The following is a 6750-nucleotide window of genomic DNA, read 5'->3' as shown; positions in this document are numbered from 1 at the left end:
CTTTCCTTTGTACTAGCAAACAAAACATCTTCTCTGAATTCCCCCTCCAGTCTGTGTAGTTACATTCCTCCTTGACTTCGTAGAGCTCCAAGACACCATTCCACAGATAACTTGCCATGCAACCTGTGGCTGTGTGTAAATAAGTGTGTATATATAGTGTATGTGGTGTCCTCCATAAAGGCAGAACTACATATTAGAGCTGTTTAGAATCAACAAGGACTTGGTAAATAGATGGGTTTTGCACTTCATTTTCTCTCTCCTCTCTCCATCAGAAAGAGACTAAGTAGAAATGGCTCATTTGAGCAAGGTTCATCCCTGTTGGATCAATTCTTTACTCTGGGAGTTCTGCCTGAAATGCAAGAGAAAGCTCAGACCTGAGGTCATTACATTTGCGTAAATTAGGCAACCATGCAGGAGTAGAGTCTGGCCTGCCAGCACCCAGCAATGGGGGGAGGAGGGGGGCAGTGCCTGCCTGTGGGCATGAGAGCAGGCAGCGTTCTCCCCCGGGCAGGATGAGACTGGCTGGTGCCCACAGGGAGGTTCAACTCTGCAATACCTTCCCTGTTCCTTTGGGTTTAGAAGCACTGACAGATCTTTTCCTTCCACTTAGAAAAACTCAGTCAATAGTGAAGAGTGAATTCTAAATGTGCACATCCCACATTAACTGTTTTCCAAAGGACTTTAACTATTTGTTTGAAGCCCTGTTACTGCTTTCTGTCACCACCCTTCCCCTTTCCCAATCCTTTGAAAGTTTCCCTGCCTTCACAGCAGATCAAAGCAGCCAGCTCCAGTGCCTGCTCTGTGGTCACCCAGAGGTGTGCAGGGCCGGGGCTGAGCTCAGAGCCCCATCCTGGCCGAGCTGCACAGAGCTGGCTCAGCTGGCTCAGGCCCAGGATGCAGCTTATCTGCCAGCAGAGAAGCCACCCATGGATAATGGAAAGTGACTGCAGCAATGGAACATGTTACAAAACTCCTACTGACTTCAAGGGAGTCGACCGGCAGAAATCACTGTGTACTTACACTAGGGAAGTAATCTGGGACAGTAAATTAATCTCAGCAGTCCTAGCTTCAGGGGTTCTTGAAGCTATTTTGTGCAGTTTTCCTTTGCATGGATTTGTTCACTATTAAATTAGTAAGAATGAAGCCAAAATTCTCTCAAACTGCTGAGCTGTGCTTTGTTTTGGGATTTCCAGAAAAACAGATGAAGCTGGAGTTTAGTCTGACTCCCACCTGGAAGCAGAAACTGGTCCATGTCTGCTGAAAGCCTTGTGACTCTCTGCAAGCTTGAATCCAGCTTGGCCTGTGATCTGTATCTGTGTCCACCTGGCTTCAAGTCTCTTTACAGAAGGTCCACCCAGCTGTAGTTCAGGAGTAGAACAAGTCAAGCTTCAGGTATGAGCTGGACCACCCACAATATTAATTGAGCCAAAATGCAAATTTAATAGCCATAATCAGAGAAAACAGTGGAATTTCTGGTTTCCTCTCTAATAAGAGATGTATGAAATTCAGGGAGGAAAGAGTACTGTGTCTACATGAGGCAGGGAGCACGTATTTCATAATTTTACTTTTTGCAGTTAAAAATGGGCCCAGCCCAAGCATTTCCAGGGAAGATCAGATTTGTGTCCAGACCCATGTCAGTATTCCATTTTTGAGTGTCAGGAGTACAGAAAACAACATTTTTCTTTTAAAGTTGAATTTCCAGCTCTGGTGCTGTGAGGAGCAGCTCTGTGATGAGCCAGAGAAGAGAGAAGGAACATTTTGAGTTGCTGTGGATTTTCACGCAGCACCAGGAGGAAGTGGGAGAATGCTCTCTTTATAAAGGTGCCTGGGCATGGGGGCAATGGCTTCCTCTCCATGGCTGCAAGGGCTGTCTTGGCTGCAGCATTAGCCGGGCTGCTCCTTAAGAGTTGCCCCTCGCCTTTTTCCTGCCTCCCACAAAAACCTCTCTTGGGGTGACCTCTACACTGGCAGGGAATACAGGCAAGAGAAGAGATGCTGCTTTGCCTCTCCCCTGCCTGCTTGGACCAGCACAAGCCCTTGCAGTGCAGTAACTGGTAGGAGATGCATCTAGAAATGCAGGCGGCCATGGGGGGAGCATGGCCACAGCAGGGACACCATCGCCCGGGTGGGACACTGTCAGGGCAGCCTCAAGTCACCTGAGACAATTCTCAGCTCTGGAGCTGCAGTTTGGCAGACACAGCTCTGCCTGCAAGAGCCATGACAGGCAGCTGCACCGCCATGAGGAGCTGCGTCCCCATCATCACCTCCTGACCGGGCACTCCAGAAGGAAGCCCAGTCAGTCCTTCCTCCTCTGGCCCAACTCAACCCTCTGCACTTCCAGCTTAGAGACTGCCTGGCTCCCTCAGGGCTGCCAAAAGCTCTCTGGCTTTCAGGAGCACAGCTGTTGAGTGACCTGACAAAGGAACAACAAATTTGTTATGCCTATTTTATATTTTTATTGGCACTAGAACTTCTGTGACAGGAGAAAGGGAAGGCTGTGCTTCCTAAGAGCCTGAGGAGTGAAGGACACACTTGTGCATTGTCACTGGTACGGGTGGAATATGGCCACAAGAAGGTCCTTTCTCGCTACATAGAGGCCCTCTAAGCTGTAGAGGAAACAAAATGTGCTCTGCTGGAAACCTCTGCTTGCTTTCACCTGAGAGCCAGCAGCAAGGCAAAGATCACATTCTGCCAGGTCTAGTTTTGCCTCAGCACTGGTAAAAGCTTTATTGCCTGTAGAATCAAATACAGGTTTCAGATTGCTTTCCTTAAAACAGTTTTTTGTCTTCACGCTTCCTTGGCTGCTCTTAAAATGTTGCTGTTGGTCGGATGCACACATTGCAACAAGCATGAAGATTTGTAACCTTCTGTCAGATTAGACACTTTCTTTTCCCTTCCAAAGTTCCCACAGATGATGCTCTGGCTTGTGTTCCTGCACCAGTGAGTCATTTCTCTGTCTACCTTCTGCCTACACACACTCCAGGTGCTGATGCCTCTCTGGGATGTTGAGCATGAAACTGAAGCGATTTGCTGAATTAAGACTACATGAAAGTGTTTCCTTTTTGTTGACTTCTTCAAAGACTTCCCATCTCTTTTTCTTTTTTTTCCCCTCTTGTCTCTCTTACTGTAATCTTTCATCATAGCTACATATTAGCTTGGTTTGCAGACTAAGTTAACTTTCTGTTGACAGCCAGGCCAGAGGGGTGCTTTCAAACATATTTTCCCCCCATCTCTGCAGTGGGAGGGAGTGATGTCAGCTGAGGACCAGGAGGAGGGTATGTGAACTTCTGCAGGGAACGGGCTCATTTGAACAGGGTGGAAAACATGTTGTCAGAAGATGAGATTCGAGAACACACTCTTCTGAAGTCTGTGTACTTGAACGGAGGATCTGAAGGAACCATGCCAGTAAGATCCAAACCTGAACACTGGTGCATCTACACCAGTGTCTTAGTTTGGGCCCGGGCCAGTCTCCCAGTGGTCCCCACTTCCTGTGCTTTCTTTTCATTTGTGGAGTGGATCTGGAAGAGATGAACCCAACGCCTTTCAGATGAAACACACACTTAAAACATGCTCTGGGAGCCCACTGTGTACAAACACATGTTCAGTCCATGCTGTGCTCCAGGTAGCACACTGTTCCCATGGGATGGCTGCTGATGGGCCTGAAATTTAGGCTAAAAATAATAAAAAATCAAAGCTTCAACATGGACAAAGGAACAGGGGTCAGTGCTCCACTGTGATCATACAGAGAAAGTCTAATGATATTTGGAAATAAGACCATCTGTATTCAAAATAGAGTGTTTAAAAAAGCTTGTGAAGTGACATATCACTCATGAGAGAGTTGCCAGTACAGACAGAGCTGTCGAGGAGATGCTACATATATTGCATATGAAGTCTTTGTACACATTTTAGAACTGTTTTAGTGTCACTAAGCAAAAAACCAAAAACCTATGCAATATATAGATCACAAGTATTTCTATACATTACATATGCACTATAATATATATATTATATATATATGCATTCATATATATAAAAATAAGTATTTATATATATTATATGTATAAAATCATCTCCCTGTGTATGTTGTGATTTTGAACATGGTGGATCTATTATTCACTCATGCTAACCTCTATAAGGGAGCACAGAGATTCTGTAACATGTTGTTTCATCCCAGTCCTTGCTTTGTATAAAGAAACAGTAAAATTACTGATGTATAATCTGAAAGAGAATAAATCTTAGTATCTGAAACATAAACTTTGCTACTCCTGCTCTATCTTGTTCTGGAAGACACAGGATCATGAAAAGCAGTTATAGTAGTAAAAGCTTAATTATTCTTTACTAATTACTGGATGAAATACATTAAATGTTACGGGTGTCTGTAGTAAAAAATTACATAATGTATGATATAATTAAATACACAAAACTATGTTTAAATAGCTGTAAGTGTCTGGCTAAGCCAAATCAACCAAAAAAATCAAAGACAATACTGACAAAGGCCCTCAAGTCACACTATTGTGTATAAAAGTTTTTCACAGAAATCATATTAGTTTTAATTACAAACTTTATGGTGGATTAAGGTCTATTTTGTATTTTTATAATTATTCATTTTTATTTCAATGTTAATAAAGCCAATGATAATGTTATTTTGAACAGCTGGCATACTTGTGGGGGTGATAAAAATTAGTTGATCAATGTATAATATTACCTTGTGACATAGATATAGCTATGGATATAATGTTACCTAAAGGCTGTGGGAAGAGCTATCTAAATCTATAGTGTGACTGCTACCACGTTTTGTGTCTTCAGAAGTTATGTTCTCATGTGGTCACAGCAAAGCATCTCAAATTGGATGTTCTTGATGTCAGCATAACTTAAAAATGTTTGTGCAGTCTGACCAAGGTGTAGGAAAGCCTGAGGCAGAGCAAGAACTTGCAGTGGCTCCAGGTTTGATGGTCAGCTGGAGCTTCTCCCTTCTTGCAGCTCCAGAGAATCTCAGCGTTGCTCTTGCCAACAACTTTTCTCCTAGGTTTCAGGATGAAGCAGACATTACTTACATTAAAGGAGGAACTTACATGGGCAATGCTACTGGACCAAACAGGAGCAGCGTGACTACAATGCTACTGTAATGAAAATACTCAAAAGAAGTGTCATGAATTAAACAACTCTACGTTATTTAATAACACAAACCTTGATTGACTTTTACTACCCACTGACCCACCTAAGTTTTTCATGTCAGGTGTTTTCAGCTGATTCGAGATGAGGAAGCTCAGCCAGCCCAGCCCTCGGGCCGAGGTCGCGGCAGCAGAGCGGCGGCAGCGCGGGCGCGTCCGGCGGCGCTGGGGCAGCAGCAGCAGCAGCAGCAGCCTGGCTGCCGGGGAGCTTTGTTCCTTTGTTCCCCCAGCCCCGCTTCCCCGGCCAGACCAGCCTCCGCGCAGCCTGCTCGTGGCTTTGCTTTTTCTCCCCCTGCTTGCTCACCTGCAGTCTCTGTTCATATTGTTTTATGGTACTTTAGACAACGGGTTTTAACAGCTAAACATAAAAGCCACTGAGAGCATAAACAGGAAACTTGTGTTTAGGTGGGAGTGCCTAGGAATTTTATACTGCTGACCACAGAGGCCATGGGAGAAAGGAAATAGGAAAAACACTGTAAATACCTGGGTGACTAATGACTTGTGCTGTTCATCTGGCTTTTCAGAACACGAAAAGTTCAGCCTTTTCCAGGCAAAACAGAGCAGGGCAGACACAGATTCTCCGGTCAATACTCTCCATTTCCCCCCGCTGCCCGTTTCCCTGCTCGCTTCCACCACGGAAAGCGCCCCGTTCCTACAAAGTCAAATAAACCCACAATAAATTGTCGTCTGGCACTTGAGGCTGCGTGCACTGACGTCCGAGGGAGGGAGTGTGACACGTGAGGGTGCTCGCCTGCTCTCCGCATTCGCACCGCCTAAGAGGATTTAGAATAAAGAAACCAAATTTGCAGCCCCCTGTTTTGTGTTCAGGCAGCAGCTGGAGTTTGGGGGCAGCGTGAGCCTTTGTCCAGCCTGCCTCGCCGGCTCCCGAAAGGGTTGCCATTGTTCCCGAGGGGCCTCCACGGGGCTGCTCCTGTGCCCGCTCCCTTTTATCGCCAGCCGCACGGCTTGGGAGAGGTTTTGTCTTTTGCTGACAGCAGCAGATTTGGCCGATCGGCATCTCCCACGCGACGGCGCTGGGGTAGGATTTCCAAGTTGGCCATCTGCGCGGGGGGACTGGCAGAGTGGGGCGTTTTGGCGACCGGGCGATTCTCCTGCGGGGGCCACTGCTGCTGGTGAAACCACGACATTTGGTCACCTTCACCGGGGGTGCGGGGTCCGGTTTCACTCCACAGCTGGGGCGGTTTCTCGCACTGAGAGTGTGACCCGGCAGAGGAGGGATGAAGGCAGATGAGGGTGCTCCCCCAGGTCACGTTTCTGGAGCGGAGCATCAGCCCTGCGGGAGAAGCCGTGCCCTTCAGCACGTGCAGCCCCCTGGGAACCCCAGGAGCCCACCCGCAGCTCTGGCCAGCACTTGCCTCAGTTTCCCGGGGAGCTCAGCCCGAAGGGTTGGTGCTGCCGGAAGGGCAGGGCAATGTGGGCTCCAGCAGCACGATGGAGGGAGCCCCTCTGGTGTCCTTTATTCAGCCCTTGCTGCTTCTCTCTCCCACAGCACAAAAACTGATAAAGAACAACTAGTCCTCTTTTCATCAAGCTCCCATAAAAAACCAATAATCTGCAG

The 6750-nt window shown here is 46.9% G+C and overlaps 1 long non-coding RNA gene across 1 annotated transcript; it reads right to left on the bottom strand.

The window, feature by feature from the left end:
- Positions 1-2436: 2436 nt before the first annotated feature.
- Positions 2437-5738, bottom strand: LOC108448486. The gene is made up of 2 exons (XR_001864381.1): positions 5655-5738; positions 2437-3518 (listed from the first exon to the last, which is right to left on the bottom strand). It is a non-coding gene; the product is annotated as an uncharacterized LOC108448486 (long non-coding RNA).
- Between the last annotated feature and the right edge of the window lie 1012 nt (positions 5739-6750).

The sequence above is a fragment of the Corvus brachyrhynchos genome, unplaced genomic scaffold, assembly GCF_000691975.1.
Source record: "Corvus brachyrhynchos isolate BGI_N302 unplaced genomic scaffold, ASM69197v1 scaffold167, whole genome shotgun sequence".
Taxonomy (NCBI): Eukaryota; Metazoa; Chordata; class Aves; order Passeriformes; family Corvidae; genus Corvus; species Corvus brachyrhynchos.
Note: the sequence above shows the minus strand (reverse complement) of the source record. Positions and strands in the feature narration are given on the sequence as shown.